The sequence below is a fragment of the Gastrolobium bilobum genome, unplaced genomic scaffold (genome assembly GCF_033153095.1).
Source record: "Gastrolobium bilobum isolate Gb01-03AN ecotype WA unplaced genomic scaffold, APGP_CSIRO_Gbil_v1 utg31796, whole genome shotgun sequence".
In the NCBI taxonomy this organism is placed as follows: domain Eukaryota; kingdom Viridiplantae; phylum Streptophyta; class Magnoliopsida; order Fabales; family Fabaceae; genus Gastrolobium; species Gastrolobium bilobum.
This window is the reverse complement of record NW_026898399.1, coordinates 516,752-526,833: the sequence shown is the minus strand read 5'-3', so window position 1 is coordinate 526,833 and position 10,082 is coordinate 516,752. Positions and strand designations below refer to the sequence as shown.

General features: G+C 34.3%; 1 pseudogene; it reads right to left on the bottom strand.

Annotated features, from left to right (window-relative positions):
* Positions 1 to 6: 6 nt before the first annotated feature.
* Positions 7 to 8,981, bottom strand: LOC133315734 (probable metal-nicotianamine transporter YSL7; annotated as a pseudogene).
* Positions 8,982 to 10,082: the final 1,101 nt, after the last annotated feature.

The window sequence follows — 10,082 nt, the reverse complement described above, 5'->3', positions numbered from 1 at the left end:
AGATAAAAACTTCATGCAAATTGGAGCTTTAGTTCCAGCAAGAGAAAGTATTGCAGCTGGAACACTCCATAAAGAATCGCCACAGATTAGTCCAAATGCCATTGCAGGCACATAATGTTGTGCTTTATTCTTGTTCTTTTTCTCCCATAGGTAGAAAATCAAGCTCCCAATGCACCTGTCTATGGTAAAGTATCCACCAAGATAGAATGGGATAGCCAAGAACATGGGCTGTGGAATATACCTATATATCTTGTACTTGTTTTCATAATGCTTCAACACATCATGTATTACATCAATGAGGACAACAGTGCAAAAGAATATGATTGCTAGTTTAAGACAATTCTTAGGAAGATAAGAGAAACCCTTTGCTCCAACTCCAAGCATTGAAATCCCACGGTAAACATCCCCATTAGGTGCAGGGTAAGTGCTTTTATTGTCACCAATTGGAAAAGCTTTGTAGAAAAGCCAGAAGACCAAAGGTGACATGACACAACCAATGACTGTGCCAAAAACTTCACTGAATAACATAGAGCGTGGAGATGTAAGGGTGAGATAACCAGTTTTGAAGTCTTGCATCAAAACAGAAGCAGTGGAAACAAAGCTCATCATAACACCACAAGATGCTAGGCCAGCAATTATGCCTCCATTTGCAATGCCAACCCAAGAACTGAATATAGTAATGGCAATTCACCATATATAGTGGCCAAAGACAAATTTGTGAGGCCACATCCCTAAGCATTGAACAAGGCCAGAATTGGAGCAATAAGTTAAGAAACAAGTATATGATACCATTTTAGTTTAGGGAAAATGTAATGGGACACAATTATGCTGGAAACAACTGCAAGGACTACATAGCCAGTGATAGCATCCCAAATGGGAATATCATCTTTCAAGAAATACTCCTTTCGACACTGATCATCATAATCTACATTTGAGTTTTGATGAACAAATTCAGGGTTCACAGAGGATGAGTTTTTATCCTTCAAGTACTGTGTGCTAAGACTATAGGTGATTCGTAATAGCATGTAGATGCATTGGTAAAAGCCATCACCAAGTATCATAGCAATAGCAATGAAGACCTGTTAATAAATTTAACTTAGAACTACTAATTCACAACTTAAAAAAGATTACATTAAATATTATTATATTTTAAATAATAAAATTGTTTAATCTATGTATATGTGTACCCTGTATCCTTGCATGCCATCTAAACTGTTGGGAGGTAGATCTGCACTATACCATGTGCCTTGCTTGCGGTCAATCCAGGGCCATAGAATACCCCATGATATTATGGCTCCAATTAGCAAAGATGCATTTGCATTAAAAGTGCTGATCATTCCAATTCCAACATAGGTAGATGAAAAATCAAAATAGAATCTGTAAGATGATTCAAATTATGTATGGACACAGGTTAGTGTCATGTCAATTATAAACTATATACAGAATAAGAAACAATTACTTTGACAAAAGTAAACAAATATATATGTTTATTGAAAATGAAATTCAATACTATTATATTGAACTTTAAGTTATGAACAACCTCAAAAGAACTGCAAATAAAAATTCTTGTTGATAAGGAGTTAACCAAATCAATGTTGGTGGAGGATGACAACATGGATTAAATACTTTGAATGAATGCATATATACCTTTTATTATAGGCTTGGACTCCAAGTGTTGGAAAACAGCTAAATCCACAATCATCTGCTGCTTTAAAAAACCATTGGAAAAAAGCAAACGCAAAGCTTCCACAAAAGCTTTTGAAGAGCAAAGCAACTTGTTTCCTATATATGTATGAATGAAGAGGTTAAGCTGGTTATAAACGAAAAATGGCTTTTTTCTAATTTATTATAGTATCAGGTTGACAAATTCAAGTTGTTTGTACTAATAAATACTTAACTTTGCTAGCTTTGAACCTGTTGGTGTGTGTAAGCTATTGATGAGGTGAGCTGTGGCAGTTCTACTAGGGTATTTTAGCTTGTACTTCAAAATCATAACCTGTGGAATACCAAATGAAATTGAAATTTAATAAACTGTAACAGAACATCTAAAGAATTGTAGGGTCTTTTTGATTGTGTTCTAGTTTTTCTATTCTTAAAATTGTTTTGTATAATAGTTATGGAAAAATGTGTTTTCTGTGTTTTTTTTATTTTGAAAGTTAAAAGTCAAAACACAAAATAAAAATGAATTACCTAGTTTCTTTATGTAAAACTATTTGTGTCTCATGTGTAACGTGTGTCAATTAGTTTAATTAATAATAAAAGAGACTTTATGGTAATTGACGTTTCGCATTAATGGTAATTGACGTTTTGACGTTTTGCATTAATGGTAATTGACGTTTCGCATTAATGGGAAGTTACAGGGAGTTATTTGAAACTCTGTAACTGGTGACATGGTTCAGTTATATAAAGAGAACAATGGTGAGTCTCTGATTATGATTATCTCTCAGAATTCTCTCCTTCATGGTCTGCCCATAAAAGTTGTATCAGATCCCTGTCATAGACGATACAAGGAAAGCAGATGGTAAAGACTCTGAGAAACAATTTTCCATCATCAAAGTTCTTCTGGACTAATGGAGAAAGGTACGCTCTTATGTGAAACTCATGAATTCTAAAGATCCTATGTCATGTTCTTGACTGATTACTATTGAACATGAATCATGAATTACTGATTAAATTGCTTACAGTTGGTATCAGAGCATGTGTTTAAGAATTTGTGTTTTTCCATAAATAATTATTAATGAATTTCTAATTCATGAAGAGTTAGGGTTTTGGATAAAGCATCATGAAAAGAATTTGTACTGGCTAAAGAAATATTCAAAGTTGTTGTCGTAGGTCTCCTTGAATGTTCTCGGTTTTCGTGTTTCTTAATGGATAATTTGCATTCGGTTTTAATGCCATTCGACTTTGATTTGAATTGAGTTTGAAAAGCATTTTCAATTGTTTTGAATGGATTATGTTAACCGTGCATAATGGAGAATAAAGCTATTGTATGATTATGTAATATTTACGATTTTAAATTGAATGATTATGTGATGTGGCTGGATTAAATTGAATGTGAAAATTTAATCCTATTATTGTTTATGAAATTTTTTAGTTTTGGAATTAATTATGATAGATTTGTTAGTCACCAAAGTGGCCAAATCTTGAAGAGTTATTTTAATTCCAAATATTATGAATTTTATTTCAATTACCATGATTGTGATGCTGTGAATAGTATGATAATTATTCATGTTGTGGTATATTGAAGTTCATTATTATAGGACAGTTAGGGATCAATCCAAAGGTTGATTATTTGTTTTATAAAATAAACATGGATGTTGGTATTGTTGGCATATTTCCTCACATTTGGACATCCAAAGATGACAAATATTTATGATAGGGGTATGCATCATTGCCAAATTATGTGAAATTTATATAGCATCATTATAGTTAATGTTGTATGTTAATGGATCCCCAAAGGCGAACATTGATATGCATTGAAGTTAGTATAGTTGAATCTGTGAAGTATGTTAGTATGTGACATGTATGATTCAAAGCATTAATATTTAAATATTATTCCTTGTAGTACCTGTTGCCACACATTCCATGTTCTTAACAGTTGCAGTTTTTAATGGGCTGAACTTCTCTGAATGGAAAGAGCAAATCAATTTTTACCTTGGGGTAATGGATATGGATTTGGCTCTTAGAGAAGAGGAACCTGGTGCTATTACTCCTGAAAGCACTGAGGATGAAAGGAACCATTTTAAGAACCGGGAAAGATCCAACAGATTAAGTTTGATGTACATGAAAATGAGCATAGCAAGCAACATTAAGTCAGCTCTTCCACAAACTGAAAGTGCCATCGAAATGATGAAACTTGTGGAAGAGCGCTCCCAAACTGCTGATAAGTCTCTTGCTGGGACACTTATGAGTACACTGACAACCATGAAGTTTGATGGTTCGCGTACTATGCATGAGCATGTTATTGAAATGACAAGCATTGCGGCAAAATTGAAAGCATTGGGAATAGTTGTGGATGAGAACTTCCTGGGGTAGTTCGTATTGAACTCATTACCGTCTGAGTATGGTCCTTTCCAAATGAACTATAATACCATGAAAAACAAATGGAATGTGCATGAATTGCACAGTATGTTAGTTCAGGAAGAAACCAGAATTAAGAATCAAGGAGCTCATTCTGTCAATTATGTAAAGCATCAAGGAGCTGAAAAGAATAAAGGTAAGAAGCATGAGAAGAAAGGAGGAAGAGGAGGACCTCTTAAAGTGAATGAGGCCTCTTCTTCTAAAATCCACAAGGCCAAATGAAAAGTTTGTCTTTATGGGCAATAAAGTGAAAGTTCCGGTGGAAGCTGTTGGGACTTATCGTTTAATTCTCGACAGTGGATATCATTTGGACTTATGTGAAACTTTGCATGTCCCTAGTATATCTAGGAATTTAGTTTCAATTTCCAAACTTGATGTTGCTGGGTACTCTTTTAAATTTGGTAGTGGTAGTTTCAGTTTGTACAAGCACAATCATTTGATTGGTAATGGTACTTTATGTGGTGGATTATATAAATTATGTCTTGATAATCTTTATGCTGAAACACTTATGACTCTGCATCATAATGTTGGTACTAAACGTACCTTAATTAATGAGTGTTCCGCTTACTTGTGGCACAAACATTTGGGACATATTTCCAAAGAAAGGATGAAAAGATTGGTAAATAATGAAATCCTTCCGGATTTAGACTTTACTGATTTGAATGTTTGTGTGGATTGTATTAAAGGAAAACAAACAAAACACACAAAGAAAGGAGCCACAAGGAGCACTCAGCTTCTTGAAATTATACACACTGATGTATGTGGTCCGTTTGATGTTAATGCCTTCAATAAAGAAAAATATTTTATCACTTTCATTAATGATTATTCACGTTATGGTTATGTCTATTTGTTGCATGATAAGTCTCAAGCTGCAAATGCTTTGGAGATTTATATTAATGAAGTTGAAAGGCAATTAGACAGAAAGGTGAAGATTGTCAGGTCTGATAGGGGTGGTGAATATTATGGAAGGTATGATGAAAGTGGACAACATCCGGGCCCATTTGCTAAATTTTTGGAAAAGCGTGGTATTTGTGCTCAATACACAATGCCCAGTACACCACAACAGAATGGTGTATCAGAAAGGCGTAATAGGACCTTACTGGATATGGTTAGGAGTATGTTAACTAATTCTTCTTTACCTGTTTCATTGTGGACTTATGCTCTAAAAACTGCTATGTACGTATTGAATAGGGTTCCTAGTAAGTCAGTTCCAAAGACTCCTTTTGAACTTTGGACTGGAAGAAAACCTAGTATAAGACACCTGCATGTTTGGGGTTCTCAGGCAGAGATTAGATACTACAATCCGCAAGAAAAGAAACTGGATGCAAGGACAATCAGTGGTTATTTCATTGGTTATCCAGAAAAATCGAAAGGGTATAGATTTTACTATCCTTATCATACTACAAGGATTATTGAATCTGGAAATGCAAGGTTCATTGAGAATGGTGAAGTTAGTGGGAGTGAAACACCACGTAAAGTGGATATTCATGAAGTGAGAGTACAAGTTCCATTACCTTGTAGCTCTAGTAAAGTTATTGTTCCTTATGCTATTGAACCAATCAATAATAATGAAGGACAAGTTAATGATCCCACTATTCATGAAGAAATCATTGTTGATGAACCAAATGAACCCATACTAGAAGAACCACAACAAATAGCATTAAGAAGATCTCAAAGAGAAAGGAGACCTGCTATTTCTAATGATTATGTGGTATATCTACAAGAGTCTGAATTTGACATGGGTATTCAGGATGATCCAGTAACGTTTTCACAAGCCATGAATGGTGATAAGTGGTTAGATACTATGAAAGATGAGTTGAAATCTATGGAACAGAACAAGGTCTGGGATCTTGTTGAGTTACCAGAAGGGTGCAAGAGAGTTGGTTGTAAATGGGTCTTTAAGACCAAACGTGACTCTCATGGTAACTTGGAATGTTACAAGGCCAGACTAGTTGCAAAGGGATTCACTCAGAAAGATGGCATTGACTATAAAGAAACTTTCTCACCAGTTTCAAAGAAGGATTCTTTAAGAATTATTATGGCATTGGTGGCTCATTATGATCTAGAATTACACCAAATGGATGTGAAAACCGCCTTTCTAAATGGAAATTTAGATGAAGATGTGTACATGGACCAACCAATGGGGTTCATAGAAAAGGGTAAAGAGCGCATGGTGTGCAAACTTAAGAAGTCAATATACGGACTTAAACAAGCTTCACGGCAATGGTATCTTAAATTTAATGATATTGTTGTTTCCTTTGGATTTAAAGAAAACATCGTTGATCGATGTATATATCTGAAGATCAGTGGGAGCAAGTTCATCTTATTGGTTCTGTATGTTGATGATATTTTGCTTGCAACTAACGATCTTGGTCTTTTAACTGAGACTAAGAAGTTTCTCTCTAGTAACTTTGAAATGAAAGATATGGGTGAGGCAGCTTATGTGATAGGAATAGAAATATTCCGTGATATATCACAAGGACTGTTAGGTTTGTCTCAGAAAGCATATATTAATAAAGTTCTAGAGAGATTCAGAATGGAAAACTGCTCATCGTCTCCAGTTCTAATTCAGAAAGGAGATAAGTTTAGTCTCTTACAATGTCCTAAAAGTGAATTGGAACGAAAATAAATGGAAGCAATTCCGTATGCATCATTAGTTGGGAGCTTAATGTATGCTCAGACTTGTACGAGACCAGATATTAGCTTTGCAGTTGGGATGTTGGTTAGATACCAAAGTAATCCCGGTATGGATCATTGAAAAGCTGCAAAGAGAGTTCTGAGATATTTGCAAGGGACTAAAGGTCACATGCTTACTTATAGAAGGTCTAACAACCTTGAAGTTATTGGATACACAGATTCGGATTTTGCAGGATGCGTAGACACAAGAAAGTCTACATGTGGTTACCTGTATTTTTTAGCTGAAGGAGCTATATCATGGAAAAGTGCAAAGCAGACTGTAATAGCTGCGTCCACTATGGAAGTTGAATTTGTGGCATGCTTTGAAGCCACGATTCAGGCTAAATGGCTACGGAACTTTATTTCAGGGCTTGGATTGGTCGACAATATTGAAAAGCCGCTGAAAATTTATTGTGATAATTCCGCAGCAGTCTTCTTTTCTAAAAACGACAAGTATTCCAAAGGTGCTAAACATATGGAATTAAAGTACTTTGTCGTTAAAGAAGAGGTTCAGAAACATAGAGTGTCTATAGAGCATATTAGCACCGATCTTATGATAGCTGATCCCTTGACGAAGGTATTACCGCCCAAGACATTTACTGGTCATGTATGTAGAATTGGCATTATGTCAGCTAGTGAATGATGAAAATTATAGTTATGCATTAAGTGTTGACACTCTGAGCTCATTGATGAATATATGTTTATGTTATTGTCTTATTTTCAATTTATGTATGCATGCAATTATATCTAATGATATTGAAAATAATTATGGTCCGTTATCAAGACATTATTGTTGGACATAATGTACACTTCCTATTAAAGTATCAAGTTAGGAAGAAGAGTCAATATAGTAGTACATGGAAGGGACTATGCCGACTTGATAGCATACAACCGCCATGACTCATGTTGATTTTATTTCTAATAATGAATTATGATGACGTCAATGTATGGAACCTTTAGCCTAGTAAATGCGCATTATAGTGAATGTTAATTAAATCATGAAGGGACACCTTATGACATGAGCCAAGTGGGAGAATGTAAAACTATTTGTGTCTCATGTGTAACGTGTGTCAATTAGTTTAATTAATAATAAAAGAGGCTTTATGGTAATTGACGTTTCGCATTAATGGTAATTGACGTTTTGACGTTTTGCATTATGGTAACGTTTTGCATTAATGGTAATTGACGTTTTGACGTTTCAGATTAATGAGAAGTTACAGGGAGTTATTTGAAACTCCGTAACTGGTGACATGGTTTAGTTATATAAAGAGAAAAAATGGTGAGTCTCTGATTATGATTATCTCTCAGAATTCTCTCCTTCATGGTCTGCCCATAAAAGTTGTATCAGATCCCTGTCATAGACGATACAAGGAAAGCAGAGGGTAAAGACTATGAGAAACAATTTTCCATCATCAAAGTTCTTCCGCACTAATGGAGAAAGGTACGCTCTTATGTGAAACTCATGAATTCTAAAGATCCTATGTCATGTTCTTGACTGATTACTGTTGAACATGAATCATGAATTACTTACTGATTAAATTGCTTACACTTTCTACCAACCTTTCTTAGAGGCAAAATAAAGAACAAGCCAACAAAGCTAATGGCAAAGATGAAACCAAACATCCAGCCAAGGGAGAGTTTCTTTCTATTGATTGGCGTGTCCCTTACATGATCTTTTGCAGTGATATATGGGCTCATCCCAAATAGATAACTTCCAGTGCCACCTAATCAGTAATCACATAGCAAAGCTCAATATTTTTTTGCTCCATATACATAATGAGAAAGCCAGTTTAATATCTTGTTAATTCTGAATTCTTATCAGATTTCATATCAACACAGTTCATGAAATATAAAAAGAAAAGGGTATCCAAGGAAAATAAAAATAACTCACTACTAAATGCGATTCCAGAGGAGGCATAGATGCATGTTTGGATCAGAGTGTTCTCTTGGCGAGTGAATGGCTGCTTGAGGAGGCCGCACTTGTCGAGCAATGTTGTGTAGTACTTAATGACCGTAAACCCCAACAACCCCACAGGGACATTGAGGTTTGGTGTGAGTCCAGAGGTGTAACTGAGTCTACAAACAATGAAGTTAAAGATGGTGCCTAGGATAAAGCTTGTCACTAAGGACCTTATTGTGATCTGTTTTGTCCATGTTGGAACCCATGTGTTCTTTAAAGTACTCACTTCTCCCTCCAAGTCATTATCTTCAATAATCTCTCTCATTTTTAAGCTCATTATTGGGTGGCTTGTGGAGACTGCCAAATCTATTTATTGAATTGAATAGAATGAATCAAAAGTTTCTAAGCCGCGTAGAGGTTAAGGTTTAATGCTAGTGTGCTAAAACTAGAAAAATTCAGAGGAAATTTTAAATTTAGCTATTTGGTTCTTAAGCAAAATAAAATGGTAGGAACTACATATATATCAATTTAAGATTCAATGAACAATGCCAACTTATTGGTTGTTTAAATTAACTTATTTTGTATTTAATTTTGTTTATTATAAGTTTTGAGAAGTTTTAAAAAAGGGTTTATCGTTGTCACAAGTTGTCACAAGGATAAAGCTATCTCCACCAAACCCCGAAACTATATCGGTTAGAGAGTTGGAAAATTAATAAAATATATTTTGGTAAAATTCATATAACAAAAAAATAAATAAAATTCCTAAAATATCATTCATTAATTCTCTCAATTCCCCAAATGATGTAGTTTTGAGGTTGCTGAAGATAATTTTATCTCCCGTGTCAAGAAAATTACTTTTTGGTTTAAAAAATAGTTCTTTTCTTAAAATAAGTTGATACTAAACATGGTATCATTTTATTAAACAAGTGATGGATTAATATTTGCTGAGTAATATTTTTCATAAGGTTGTTGTTGCATTATAAGAATAGAAAATGGAAGTAAGAAACATTTTCCGGGTGAGACTGAAAGTGCTAAAATAAGTGGGTGAGTAATACTTTGTGTAAAAAATGCAAAAGAATCTCGCAGTAAGGAATTAATCATGCTTTCTCCATTTCTTATCTTAATAAAAAATAAGGGTGAGTAATACTTAGTGTAAAAAATGCAAAGGAATCTCTCAATAAGGAATTGATCATGCTTTCTTCATTTATCTTAATAAAAAAATAAGGGTGAGTAATACTTTGAGTAAAAAATGCAAAAGAATCTCTCAATAAGGAATTAATCATGCTTTCTTCATTTCTTATCTTAATAAAAAAAAATAAGGAGGCTCTTTCAAAGTTTATTTGTTGAAGGGTAGGGATTCTATTTATTTTTTTTGTTAAACCACATTTTTCATGGGAGTCAATCATATTCAGGGAGGGTCCATGAT